Source organism: Pteronotus mesoamericanus, unplaced genomic scaffold, assembly GCF_021234165.1.
Source record: "Pteronotus mesoamericanus isolate MK-2021 breed Mesoamerican mustached bat unplaced genomic scaffold, CSHL_Meso_final scaffold_36, whole genome shotgun sequence".
NCBI lineage: Eukaryota > Metazoa > Chordata > Mammalia > Chiroptera > Mormoopidae > Pteronotus > Pteronotus mesoamericanus.
Window position 1 is genome coordinate 4,819,964 of NW_026555313.1, and position 15,934 is coordinate 4,835,897.

The window sequence follows — 15,934 nt, forward strand, 5'->3', positions numbered from 1 at the left end:
ATAAAGTTGATGGGCCCTAATTCTCACCCCAAACAAGACTGTAAGTTTCTCTGCCAGATACCATGCATTTAATGTTTTACCCAAAGAAACGAGAATTTCAGATTTTAAATCGGTAGTCAATAAATAATTTACTCTATTTTTTTCTTCCTATATCACATTGCCTTAGCTGCTTTAGATTACTTATCTGGCATTTCTGAAGCAACCCTTTGTGCCAGATCACTGAACCAGAATATTTAAATATTTCTGTATAGCATTAATTTAAGCTAGCCTTGGCTTTTACAGCATATGAGAATTCAATACAACCAGAAAAGTAACTGGTGAACTGAAAATTAAAGCATTAGATTCTCTTGAAGAATATTTACACATAGATTTATATACAGATATGGAAATACCATAAATGTTAAGTAACAGTTCTTTAAACTTTTAAGTAACAGAAAATATCTAAACAACAGCAGAAGAAATTAATAACACAATGTATTTGATCTTTTCTAAATAAATACTTATAATAAATTATTATACTCATTTTCATTTCATTTTTACCTCTTTCAGTTTCTACTAGTGAGGCTAAGGTGAATTCACACACTTTATGCATGATCAAAATGCTGACACAAAAAAGATAGGGAACTCCTCACTAGAATGATTGAAGAAAACAATGTGAAGCTGTTGCTTTCTTTTCTCCTGGCACTTTGCTTTTCTTTCCTGGTACTGAACTATAGATAACAAACAAAATTCACTCAAATATATTTTCCTATTAATTAGCTTGTGATGAATTTTTGTTACTAAAAAGAATAAGCACATTCTCAACATATAGAAATTTTCCTCTTTACCTTTGTAGTACTCTCTTTCCTTTTTTTTTTTTTTTTTTTTTGTGAGTAGCTTCATAATACTAAACACATGAGGATTTACAGCTGGATGACGAAGAGAAAGAATAGAAAACAGTCTTTGATGAGCCTATTAGCAAAACTGACACATAGTGGAGGCATTTGTTTCTTGTTTTATTTTAGGAGTAGGAGACAGCAGAAGGAAAGGGTATGGACACCAGATAGGGGATGAACTTTCCTGCTTAAAATGAACTGTTTACTATGCAGTAGACATGTAGAGAAAACATCACTGTAGGTGCTCATTGTTTTATTTTAAGTAGGGCAACTCTATCATATGGCTTTAGTCACTGGTTAGGGTGCTCAGCCTAACTTATATTAGCTTTCATGAAATTATACCAAAATATTTTAATTATATGTAGTAGAAATTTCTTTGAATAAAGCGAGTCTACCCTCAAAACATCATCTTTTGCTAAATTATAGCTGTTAACATCATGGAATTAGCAGACATTAACAGTGGATTATTTTGATCAAATATTGAATTTAAATCATGAGCTGAGGCCACTCACTCTGATTTGAAATGTCAGAAACTAAGTGGTTATTTAAATAATAAAAGTGGAGAATAAAATGTGAAACATTGTTTTTAAATATGCTAAGGCCTAGACAACTACTGGGAAAAGTAATGGTATTCTAGGAAAATTTTATTTCCATTTTCATGAAGGGACTTTGAATGACACTTTATGTTAAAAAGGATATTCCCTAGAGAAATTCACTAAAAAGCTACAAGTTTTGAAAAATGTAAGTGAATTATTTAACCATCTATAATGCTACCACCCATATTTTCAAATTGTTGGCTTTTCTGTTTTTATTATAATCAAAGGATTATATGATTAATGTACTAATAATGAAAAGAAAAAATATTGTCATAACTTCTAGCTGCGAATTTTTCAGGGACATTCATATTTTAAAAACTAGCTTATGTGTTTTAAATCCTCTCCCAAAGATAGGTTTTTGATTTTAGAAAGAAAGGAAGGAAAAGAGAGAAAAAGAAAGAGAAACATCGATCAGTGCCAGGGTTTAGTTTGGAAGTTAGAAAAGAACAGGCAATCATCAATTTATAAAAAGGCATACATCCTCTGAACATTCCAGACTTTTCATGTCATAACCCCCTTTTCTAAAGCCTTAATGAACCAAAGATAATGTATTTATTGGAACTGAAAGAAATGATAAGAAACTTCAAAAAATTAAACAAGGCGATCAGTACCCCTATTCAATAATTTCAGTGTTAAAAATATTGAATAAAATAATTCTCCAAAATCTCCTTTGGTAACAGACAATTTACGATCCTACCTGCCATAGCAATAAGCATAAAATGGTGAGTCATATCCTTTGATCTTGTTAACTCTTGAGTGTGCTTTAACCTGGTTTGTCAGGTGGATATTCAGGTGATTTTCCCTGACTGGTCTCTTAAGTCTTCTAATTATTCAAATTTGGAGAGGATTCAAGGCAGCAGTGGAGTAGGTAAAAGTTATACTTACCTTCTCCTGGGACCAAATTGGAATTACAACTAAAATATAGAACAATTAACTGAAAAATCAATTGAAGACTAGATGAACAGAAATCTTGTAACCAAGGATTTGCAGAAGAAGCCACATAGATACTGGTAGGAAGGGTGGAGATGGGATTAGGGTTGGCCTTGCACCCACATGCAGAGGCTAAGAATCCAGAGGGACGGACATTCCACCTGGGAAGGTTCTCCCTGAGGAGTGCCAGCACACCAGAGCTTGGAAGAGACACCCACATAACATCTGGGTGTTGAGATAAGTGGTGATTCTGAAAGGGAAAAATGGGTGTCTTCTAGAAATCCAGGCACCCTCTTAATGGGCCAGTGCGCAAAATCTCACTTGCAGCAACTCACCCTGGACTCCAGCAGAGGGAAGAGTGAGTTGACTAACATTAAGAGAGGCTGGGATTTGTGGACAACAGGGTTTCTGTGCTGAATCTTTTTCCCGCGCCAAACATAGATATCATCTTTTGTGGGTGGGATACTCCCTTCTTCAGAGCATCAGCCTGGGAGATGCACTAGCCCCACCCTTCAGGCTCCCTGTTGCCCCACCCTGTGAAGCTCACACCCTGTAGAGCAGTTAGCTGCCTGGGCACAGGGTGTTGAGGTCCCAGAGGATGCACAGGGTGTCAGAGGCTGAGTTGTGTGGCTCTGGAATGGGGGTCATCCCCCAATTCCCACAAGCCTAACCAGTATCATCACCTCACAGGAGATCCACTAGTCCCACCCTACAAACTCCCAGCAGCCACACCCTGACTAACTTGGGCTCTTCAGGATATATGGGAAGAATATGGTACAGGTAGGGCAATTTTTCCCTTGAATACTCAACAAATCCAGAGTCTTCCCTTCAAACAGCCGAATCTTGGTCTGTTTGGACCTGATAAACTCTTCTAGCCTCCGCCTAAAAACCTCTTGAGTTCCTACCCCATTACAAAGTCTGCGAGCACCTTGCAGGTAACAGTTAGCCTTGAGGTACCCTGAAACGTCTGCTGAGTGGCCTCAGACTAAGCACTGACACTGAGTTTGAATCTGTTCAATCTGGTGAACACCATTCAACCCAACTTAGTGACTCACTGAGAAATGACTCCATGTAATTAGAGTACCACCAGAGACTCCTTAAGTGACTGAGCCTAACAGGCAGCTGGCACATGGAGGCAGGTGAAGGTGGATCTTGGGGTGCATTGGGCCCTTTGCTGATCTGTCCTTGGGCTTCTGCTGGTGGATGCCAGCCTTGGTGTGCAGCATAACCCTTCCCATTCATACCCAGGCTCCAAACTGGGTGTCAAGGGACATTTTGTAACTCCAACAAGGTTGCTCAGGGCCAGTCACAGGCACCATTTGATACTGATCCGTACCAGAGTCTCTCCTGTGAGGCCCCAGAACCACACACCCAGTGGCAGGCTTCAGACAACATCAGAGGATAATTCAGTTGGCTCCACAAATGGCATATCTAAAAGGAGATCTCCATAAGCACCAGACCCAGCTGAGGCATATTCTGTTTTCTATGATCAGCACCTGCACAGAAGCTTATACACTGTAGTTGGGGTTGATCTTCACAATCAGCCAGCCTAAAGGTTGACACCACCTATGGGTGGACCAACAGCAAACAAACCTCAACTTCAACAGGAGGGCTCACAAAACATACACCAGGGACATCCAACTGATTTGATCAAAGAGACTGTGCACTGGGTCCCACAGAACACCTACTACATAAGGCCACCTTACTAAGACTAGGAGTCATAAAAGAACTACCTAATACATAGAAACAAACACAGAGAGGAATCCAAAATGGGGAAACAAAGATACATGCCCCAAATGAAAGAACAGGAGAAATCGCCAGAAAAAGAACTAAATGAAATGGAGGTAAGCAACTTACCAGATAAATAGTTCAGAACAATGGTTATAAGGATGCTCAAGGATAGTAAGCAAGAGAAAAGGACATAGAAACTATAAAAAAGGAAAAAATCAAAAATCAAGAATATCTAAAATGAAGAATACACTAGAAGAAAATAGGTTAGAGAAAGCAAAGGATTAAATCAATGATTGGAAAGACAAGGTAGCAGAAAACACCAATTCAGAACAGCAAAAAGAAAAAAGAAATTTTAAAAATGAAGATAGTTTCAGAGACCCTTAGGGCAACATAAAATGTGACAACATCCACTTCATAGAGGTACCAGAATGAGAAGAGAGAAAACATGGGATTGAGAACCTATTTGAAGAAATAATAACTGAAAAATTTCCTAACGTGGTAGAAGAAAAATATCATACAAATCCAGGAAATACAGGGTACCAACAAGATCAATCCAAAAAGGCCTATACCAAAACACATCATAGTTAAAATGTCTAAGGTCATAGACAAAGAGAGAATCTCAAAAACAGCAAGAGAAACAGTTAATTACCTAAAAAATGAGCTCTCATAAGACTGTCAGCTGATTTCTCAACAGGAACATTTCAGGCCCAATGTGATTGCCAAGACGTATTCAAAGTGATGAAAAGCGAGGACCTGCAACCAAGAGTACTTTATCCTGCAAGACTATCATTTTAAATTGAAGAAGGAAAGAGCTTCCCAGGCAATAAAAAAGCAAAGAAGTTCAATACCAACAAACCAGATGTACAAAAAATGTTAGAGTCTTCTTTAAGAAGGAAAAAAAAAAGAAAAAAAGAAAGGAATATAGTAATTAAGAATAAAATAACAATAAATATATACTTATTCATCCATAATCACTTTAAATGTGGATGGCTTAAATGCTCCAATCAAAAGACATAGAGTAGCTGAATGGTCCATATATATGCTGTTTACAGGAGACCCATTTCCAAAAGAAAGATACACACAGACTAAAATAAATGGATGGAAAAAAGATATTTTATGCAAATGGAGATAAAAAAATCTAGGGTAGCAATATTTGTTATTAGACAAAATAGACTTTAAAACAAAGGCCATAAGAAGATACAAAGGAGGGCGCTACATAATAATAAAGGTATCAATTCAACAAGAAGACATAACCCTTGTAAACATTTGTGCATCCAACATAGGAGCACCTAAATATGTAAAGTACACCTTGATGAATATGAAAGGAGATACTGAGAGTAATACAGTCATAGTCGAGGATTTCAACACTCCACTGATGATGTCAATAGATAGATCTTGCAAACAGAAAATCAACAAGGAGACAGCGACCTTACATGACACAGTATATCACAATGATTTAATTGATATATCCAGTGTTTCACCCCAAAGAAACAAGTTTGTTTTCTAGTTCCATAAGACAATCATTTAAATAAAAGTTATAATTACATGTTTATTTCTTATTTGGAATTAGAGTTTATATTTTTGTGTAGATATATGTTTCATATTTTTTTCATTTGGTTTGCCAAATTAAAATTAACATATTTTGACGTGGATAATGCACACATCAAAAAAATTTTGATTTTAATTTTTTAATTCAGTTATTATTAATTAATTAACATATTTAGAAACAAAACTGATTCTCCTATTCCAGGGTATTATTTTGCATATGGATATCATTATTGCTTTCTAGAGTTACAGTTTTAATGCATAAACATAAATAAGAGAATTAAAAACTTTTATATTGACACAAAATTAATACTACCCATGTATAATGAGCATCCTTATTTTTCCCTCAAAAATTTGGGCAAAAAAAGTGCACATTATACATGGCAAAATCTCAAAAACTACTGATTAGTGAGATGCCATTAAAGCCTTTTATGATATTTGTGCAGATCAATCATGAGAAAATATCTGCATCTGTTAGGTATATTTATACCTGTAGATACTTTTCATAAAAATATAGTAAACCATAGAACTACTAAAATGCTTCCATTTGCTTATACTAATTTTATTCATTAAATTTCTATGATCAGATGGCTTTCAGAACATATTAACCAGGCCTCCATAAAAACAAGTGAAACTTCTAAAGTACATTTAAAAGTATATAAGTAATTTACAAGTAATACTCTTATAATGTTTGTTAAAACATGACAGGAATATTAGTTGATATGAGTCAGGTCTCATAGAAATTATTATTACAGAGACCATGCAACATACATTTTCTTATGTCATTGTCATTGTCTATTATAAAATTTGATTTATGAGGGAGGTTTTACGCTTTTGCATCATGAAGTCCTTATCTATCTATTAGCAAAATGTCATAAACAGAATAGCAGGTTGAAAAAATTGACAACACAAGTTGGCAAATCAGGAAATGAAGGCCAAATGTGACTTTGTGGATCAACTTATAATTACAAAAGAAAAAATCCAAAGTTTGTTTTGGGGAAACTTCTAAATGCTGCTATATCATTAGAAGTTTCGATTATCTTTTAAGTAGCTATGAAGTACAATGATCACTATTACTAGGATCTTTTAATGCACACATGAAAAAGCAAATAAACATACAAGACTGAAGCTGTTGTGACAAATATGTGACTGAGATAAGTAGTATGGAGTTTTGGGGGAGCAGAATTCACTTTTAATTAGGGTGAACTGGAGACATTTCAAGGATGGATAAACTTGCATGAGGTGACAAAAATGAAGTGACAGAAGGTATTCCTGAGTTGGCATCAGGAAAATTAAGGGAGGAGCCACACGATTCAACTGTTTGTGAGAATGCCAAGCCTTGTTAGACTGAAGTAGTGGGTCCACTTTAAGAGAACAAAAGGAAAAATGTGGTTTTAGGAGCCAGGAAAAGATCAAATGAAGTCAATAGATACTTGGGCATGAATTTCTGATCAGTAGCACAATGATAGACTTGGTATTTTTTTCTGTTTTTTTTTTCCCCAAGACATATCTCCTAACTAGAACAAAAAGTGGGTGATTGCTAATTTCATTACTCTGAAAGGCACAAAAAAAGACACAGACAAGAGAAAGAGAAAGAATGCATTTACTTTAATATATTAAAGCAAGAATACTTTTAAAAGACATTATATTTTTTATGTTTTAATGTTTTTAAATACAAATAACAATTTTCCTTTGAGGTGAAGACTTATTTTAGCTTAGTAGATTTGAAAGTAAAACAAAGATCCCTTCAGATTTTTTTAAAGCAATGAGTAATGAGGCAACATTACAGCTTCTCAGCTTGCTAACAGTACAGTCTCTGGTCTTGCTATGCCAATAACTTGATTTAATAATAAGGAACAAAAATATATAGAAATAAATAAATGTGGTACAGAATAAAAGACATAATTGTGTGGTTTCCTTTCAAATGTTTCAAAATAGATCTCTTCCCACTGACTTATATATAAAACTGTTGGGAAGAAGACCTGCCAGCTGCTGCGTGGTTTCCTTTGATACTTAGAACTGCCCCCAAATACCTCATTCAATTCATTAGATGACTTCATTTGAGAAATCATGCTTTTTACTGAAATCTGAAAGCAGAGAAGTCCGGAACTGGCTTCACAACAAGACAAAATGGTTTATGCAAGAATAACTCCAAAGGAATGTGCAAGTTTCTGGATTTCTTGTGGCTTCAGCGATAGCAATGCATGGATAATTTGGGAGGAGTATATCTCCCTAGATTAGAGCTCATCAACAAATGAGAAACTTTCAGCAAATTTCTTTCAGATCATGATCATTGTTTCTTACAGATATATTGATACTGTATTTAGTCAAATCGGTGAACATTTATTCACTACCTGCTATATACAAGGCATGTCATCGTATGTGGTGAAGTGTAAAACAGTGTTTGCTGTTGTTACTTCACAACAGACACTTATATATACATCATGGTTGCATCATTCCCATTCCAAAATGAACTTGATATTGCATGTATCCACAGCCTGTAAATTTCATCCAATACAGAGGAACACACTGAAGTTGCAATTTTTATTTCCAAGATTATGAGACTACATTGGTGTTTTAGTCACAGAGAGAAGACTTTACACCATTTCCACAGTTGGTTTTGATTTAACAAACAGGCAGTACATTTGTAATTAAGCATGTGTATGGAAACACAAAGTATTCAATTACCTACGTGCTCATTGTAAGCCTGTTAACATCTCAAATGTCTCCTGAGCTCCATTGCCCTTTTAACTAAGAGTAAAATCACCTGTCTCCCTTGGGCAGGCCGGTATGCCTGAAATAGCTGATAGTTTGCTTTTGGGTTAAATGCATCTCCTGCTGGCTGGTTTACCTATTGATTATACTTATGATTGCTTTGCTTTAAGAATTATAATCTAACATTTTGCAGAGCTGATGCCCCTAGCCATTGGGGTATCATTGGATGGCTTCTGGACTGATCTTGTATTCCTTTCAAGAAACTATCAGAGTACCGGCATTTGCACAAGGGATATGACTTCTATCCCTAGTTTAAGCATCCTTTTAATCCCTTTATGCAACAGCAGTTCTAAAATCCATTGCATCATGCCTTTAAAATATAAAAAAAAGAGGTTCTGATCAGTTGCAACTAATTTAACAATACAAAATAATGTAATATAGAACTTAATTGCAGGACTTCAAGTCGGAATGTGTCAGAGAGACAAAGTAATTTTCCTCTTTTTCTACATATCATATAGACACAACAAGATTGAAAACAAAAACAAAAACAGAATAAAAACCACCTACAACAACAACAAAAAAACCCTTCCATTTTCATTGAAATTGAAGGACATTTATCATTCACAGACTAGCCTGCAAAGAACAGGTATGATCTTACAAAAGCCACAGGTACAACAGAAACCTAGAAACGGGAAGTGAACAAAACGGCAGTACAATTACCCAGAAAATTCCAGTAAAAATATACTTTTAATGAAAGCATAATGTAAATTCAGAATTGGGGAACCCCACAATTTGTATCAAAGAAGATCTGCAGGATTTAGGGAGAGCTGGTGGAGATCAAGCAGAAGCTGCATAGGAAGAAGGTACAGCAAAGATTCACAGAGAATGGCCCAAAGGCCAGGGGGACAGACTGCAGTAAGGGCAACACAGCATGCGCTCTTAGGAGGGAGCTCCTCCAAATAGCTGGGCCAGAAAATCCATCTCATTCTTTGATGAGCCTTACATATGGAGAGGTTTAAAAGAATCAATACAAAAATACTAAAGAAAACATTTGCTAGAATAATGATTCTATCAAACAGAAAATTTATACCAAACATTCTACCACAACCTAGAAAAGGTAGCAAAACAGTTGCTTCAATGAAAGAATACAAAAAACTTAAATGCAAGAACTCAGGAAAAAGATCATGAGGCAATGATTTTTATTAAAATAAACTTGTTGAACTCAGTATAGGAGAAAAATTTTAAAATGATAAAGAACAAAGACAATGTGGAAAATGCGATATAACTATGGAGTGTAGAATTAGAAAGGAAATGAAAGTGAAAACAAAAACATAAAACATGGTTAGGAAATGTTAATCACATAAACAATAAGCCAAGAGATTCAATACTTATATAATTGGAGTTTTTTGTAAAGGCCAAACCAAAATATTTAAATATATTTATAAATCATTAACAGAGTATCATATATTTAATAAAAGCAGCGTGTTATTTTTCTGGATTTTGTGTTTGTGGCATTTGTCAGACTTGAAATATTTGCAATGTGCTGTGTCATTTTTCTCTGATCATATAAACATTTGCTTGGTACCTAATTATATATTCATAAATGTAATATATTTTCCCAAAGGACACAAAATTGTGTAAACTGTAGGCCCACCAACTCCTTAACAATCCCCTTATAGTTGCATTCCTCCACCCATTAGAAAAATATAAACCTTAAAGGCATGATTTTTATTATTTCTAATAAAACTTTTGAAATCAGTTTGCAAGGAAAAATTGTAAGTTAGTAACAGTCTAATTTTAAAAGATAAAATGATTTTGTCATTTTAGCATGAAATCATAAAGGAAAGGCCAGATTTTATGGAAATTTTTATTTTTCTCTCATTGATTCACATAATAAGAAATATTTATTGAAGGCCTGCTATGTGATAATAGCTTTAATCAAGGCAATGTGAAAGAAAAGAGGAACCAAACTAGTCATGGTCCTGAACGTCATGGAACTAAGGCAGGAGGCAGGAATCAAAGGAATGATTTACACAGTAGACACTTCACTGGGATATGCAGAAGTAAAAGTAAACTTGTTTATACTTACATGCAAATTGGTAAAGTAGAAATAGCTGCTTTCCCATGGGTACTGCCTCTTCCATCCCTGTCTCTCCACTATCTAGGCGCTACCTACAGCATTAACATCAGGCATGGAACTGGGATCTCCAGTACCCAGCTCCAGCTCTGCCCATTTCTATTTGTAGAGGTCAGTGCAAATCCCACCCAGTCCTCTCAAAATTCTAACCCCTAGGCTTTGTCGTAGATCCAAGGGAGGGAAACAAAGATCGATGTTCCACTCTCTGGTTTCCTGCCTTGTTCCAAAGAACCCGTTGGGGGTGGAGGAGGTTACTGCAGGAGTAGGCTGGTGTCTATCAGCCTAAAAGCTAGCACTCCTCTACCCTTTGTCTTACACCCAGGCCAATGTAGTAGGGGCACAGCAAAAATGATACCCTCTGTCACTGGTGAGGGCCCTGGAACCCCAGCGGCTAAAAGTCAGAGCTCATGCAGCTGCAGGTATCTGTGGGCAGTCATTGACAGCAAACACGCTCACGCTCCCTTTATTGCAGGAAAACTGCTCGTGACCAGGAGAGCAGGGGCCTGGCACTGACGGAAGCAACCGAGGATCTAGGCATCACTTCAGTGTCTGTGCACGTTGAGACAGGTCCCTAGGGTTCGATTTAGAGGAGGTTAGAATTGGGGATGCTGGGAAGTGCCTCTCCTTCATCTCTATTAATGTCTACCTTTTAATGCAACAAGTTTGTTAAAACCTATCAAATCCTTGCCTTCATGGCAGCTAACAAAATCTATTTTTAAATGTAAATGAGAGCTGGCTGCCACACTGCTCTACCTCAGATATCTGGACTTAGGGATTAGGCTGATGTTCCAATGAATGCTTTTTTTTTCACTTAGTTTCAACAGTATAGATATTGAATATATACTTTTAAAATTTTATATAATATTATATGGACTAAAAACAAATTAAATGTATTTGCTGTTAACTTGGCAGTAGCTCAGGTAATTTAGTATCATGCATACTATTGTTGATATAAAGAGAAATTCTGTTTATTGATGTTGTCACCTAATAACTATCATTTTAGTGAAACTGTCATTGAAACAGCTCTATATGATTCCTTCTGTCAAATAATGACTTAGAAAGGAACTTAGTGCATGACAGCTGGGTTAAACAAAAGATCACAAATATGCTTTGTAAAAATAATTTGAGCGTGGTTAGAGTAATCCGATGAACAATTTGTGCCACAAATGATCAGTTAATAAATGGCAGTTTAGAAACACACACATATACACATAGATGTCCATTAGTTTATTTAGAGAATGAGGAATATATGTGAATATTTTATTTACATGTTAACTATATATTGTTTTATATTACTGTCAACATTGTTACATAATTGGAGTATCAGCTCAGTAATCAAACTAATAGGTATATGTTACAAGGTTGGGATTACTATTCTAGGGGGAAGGAGTACAGTTTTATGATCACGTAGCAGAGTAATCTTTCTCATATTGGGGTGGTCTGGGAGGACTTTTTGAGTAGTGATAAGTCAAATACAATAAAGGATGAGTAAATAAAAGAGCATTCCAGATTTGACAAAGTCATGCAAAAGGTAGTCTGAAGACGGGCCAGTTGTGTTCAGAGCCCCAGAAAGAAGCCTAGGGTTCTTGGGTGAATAAAAGAAAAGAGTGGTGTGTGTTGAAGCTTGGGAAGTGGCTGGAGGCCGTACCACATAGATGGACATAGGCCACAATGGTGAATATTTTCTATATTAATGCGGAAGCTCTTAAAGGGATTTTATGAGTTCGGTCATTTGAATATTTTGAATTTTGTAAATCTGTGGCACGGACAAAAAACTAGAGGGAGACAAGTGGCAATATAAGAATACCAGATATTTGGAACTTTCAGTGGTCCAAGCAAAAGAAGATGATAGCTAAGAGTGGGCTACTATTGTAGCACTAGAGAGAAGAGTACTTGTAGGATTTGCAAATGTGTTGGATAGGGAAGGCAAGAAGGAAAGAGACACGGTAGTAAAATTCAAATTCTGCTTTAACTTTATTAAATTTGAGCTATTAACACTAAGTGACATGTTAATTGCCTTTCCTCCTCCTCTGCTGCTGTAGAAGAAAAAACTGTCTCCCTTAAAACCAGGGTCCCCAACCTCCAGGCTATGCCGGGACCCATCCGTGCATATTAGGCACCAGGCTACAAAGGAGGTGAGCTTGAATGTTATGTTCTTGAATCATCCCAAAACCATCACCTACTCTCCCTGGTCTGTGGAAAAATGGTTTCCACGAAACTGATCCCTGGTGCCAAAAACGTTAGGGACAGCTACCTTACAGTATTTTTGCCAAAATCTCCTCTGGATCATACTAGAATCAGGTGGGGAGCTCCAAGATCAGAGATTCTGATCCAAGCAGTCTGGCATAGGCCCTGGGTGTGGAAATGTCTCAAAAGTCCCCCGGATCATTCTAATGCACTGCTAGATTTAGAACCATTAATCTAGTGAAAAGTGACCTTGGTTGAACTATGAAGTTGTGATAGAAATGAAACAGTCATCCAATTAGAGATACTTTATAGGCAATTGGAAACATTACAAAATCTTTGTAAAATAGTATTTTCTCTCTCTCACTCTCCCTATATCCCATACCTAACTTCTACATATTATGTTCAGTTTTCCTTTGGAATAAAAACCCTTCTACAGGCCCTTAACAGAGACGGTGAAGAGAGGGGCTTCTCAGCATCCCCAATTCTAATCTCTTAATCAAACCCTACCGAACTCTGGCAATGTGCATAGAGCCTGAAGTGCTTACTAGATCTCCTGTTGCTTCCATTAGCGCAAGACCTCTCTGCTCTGTTGGTCACTCTCAGGCCATGTGAAAGCTAATATTCTATGGAAGCTGTAGTAGTTTTTCTGCAGTTAAACCCACTGAGCATAACATGCATTTTAGAGTCTTCTTTAATTCACTAAAATCATGAGTTATTCTGATATATTCTTCTTATTTAATAACTTTTTTCTTTTTTTCTCTACAAAAGAAAAACAATCAGGTGGATGCTAAGTAGGACAGCTTCAGTACACCTGTGTGTTGGTAGTTTTTCAGTTAGGCAACTTTTCAAAAATAGTAGTATTGGCCATATTCTAAGCTGTTATAGGTCAGATGGTTTGAGAGAAACAGCAGAAAAAGAGAGAGAGGAAGAGAGAGAGAGAATGAGAGACTGAGAGAATGGGAAAGAGATTGAGAGAGTCTAAATGAATTATTTTATTGGTAAGAATTTAATGAGGGTGACTCTGTAATGTCTCAGCCTCGAAGCTAAGTATGACACAATTTATTCTCTGTATTTTGGGGACATTATTTGAATAGATATAATAGATTATCAGTGTGCAAATCATAAGCAACTCTTTTTACTGGAATTGGTAACCAGTTATGATTATTCTTAAATACCAATGTTGCTTTTAGCAAATATTTAGGAATTTACATATCTGTAACAATTAATGTATAAATATTACTTATCCCATAACAGCTAAAAATACAATACCCTGTCTGGGAGATGTTAAGATGCATAAATTACATTCTCTGTTCTCAGGAATCTTAAAAATATAGATGATTGGTAAATAAGTAAAACTCAATCAAATATTTAGTTTATAGAGTGACACATAACTTGACAAATACAATACCATTACAATCTTTTGCTTCCTATTCTAAGTATATAAGCTAGAAAAATGCAGCAAACAAGACCTCGCAATTTAAGGACACTTGTTCTCCATCCCACATAGAAGAGGAAAAGAAGAACTATAGGATATGACACTAATAGCTACTGTGTTTTAAGCCTTGGAATAATTACTTTTTATACCAATATCACTAATACCCATAGGAACTCTTTGGAGAAGGTATTATTATAAATGATGTTTTACAGATGAGAAAAATAAGAGTGCGAGAAGAACTGGTCAATAGAAATATAAAATGAACCATGAAAACAAGACATGTATGTCATTTAAAATTTTCTAGTAGTCACATTTTATAAAAGTAAAAAGAAGCAAGGTAAATTATAAAGGATTTAATAAAATGAAATATATGTAATCCAAAATATAATCATTTCAGTGTATAATTAATATAAAAACAAGTAACTTCAATATTTTACATTTTTTACATGATCCTTAACATACAGTGTGTGTTTTACACTTATAGGATCACAATACAAACCACATTTCAAGTGCTCAGCAGCCACATATGGCCAGTGGCTACTCCAGCTCAGACTTAGAGATTTTAGATAAGTTGTCCAAAGTTTGGTTACTAGAAGAGAGTAAAACTGAAATCTAAACTGGGATGGTCTATTGCCAGAGCCTATCCTGTGCTTCTTAGGAAGCTATGATCTTAGATTCATCAATCTAACTTGAAGTGTTCTTATTAATAAAGGATTTTCAAAAACATTCAGAGAATTATATGCATCCTTATTCACATGAGAAAAAAAATGGTCTTAAAGAGGTTAAATAAAATCATGAAGGATTTGCAATCAGTAGATAATACAGTAGACATTGAACCCATAAATGTCCAGTTTCAAATTTCATATTTCAACTATATCACAACCAGGCATAACTAGGTTTGCTAAAGAAGGAATTCAAAGCTAGTCAGTCTCCTACTGGATATAAAAATATGATAACATAAACAAAGCAGGATGTTCTTATGATCAAGAACTCCTTTATTATTTGTTAAAATTGTCTATGCCTTTTCAATCTCTTTAAATAGAAAGCATAATCACTACTACCACTATCAATACCACTACAACAAAAACATTCGATTAATAGCTTTTTGCCTGTAGGGCTCATGTTTTCCTAGGTTTTCTATTGACAAGCAGCTATAAGAGGTGTGTAACTAAGCATCTAAGAACCATGCCCAGTATTTAGATTAACATGTGTGTTAGGAATACATTACCCCCTGGGCATGATGCTGCTGTAATGGCACGGCCTTCTGGGAAATACCAAAGGTAGTTTCAGGCAGCAAGGCAGTGGGAGGCTACCTTAATGTTTTATCATTAATGGCCTAGAAAATTTCATGTTATGGTGTCCTGGGTTTTAAATTAAATGTCAAATATAATTTGCCACTGGAAATGTGAAGTGTGGAACTGCCCTTAGAAACTCTGAGAACTCAGTTTTCTAATTGGTGGCTGCCTAATACTCAGTAAAAACAGTTAGAGATCATTATTTGGGGAACTGTCACACCAGTCTGCCCTAGTCCTGTGTGGATTTTTACCTCTTACACTTTGAATCAGTCATAAATTCTTGAGACAGTATTAAAATGCACAGAGTTCAATGTAATACTAAATAATGGACATGATGAACTTTTCCCTTTGGGATTATGCCATCATTTCTGTTCTGATCTCTCTGACATTTAGTCTCTAACATTGGGAAATTTGTAAAAGGGACTGAACATAACATATTCCATGTGTAGTAGTTTACTTACTTATATTTCTTTACTGCTGACAAGAGT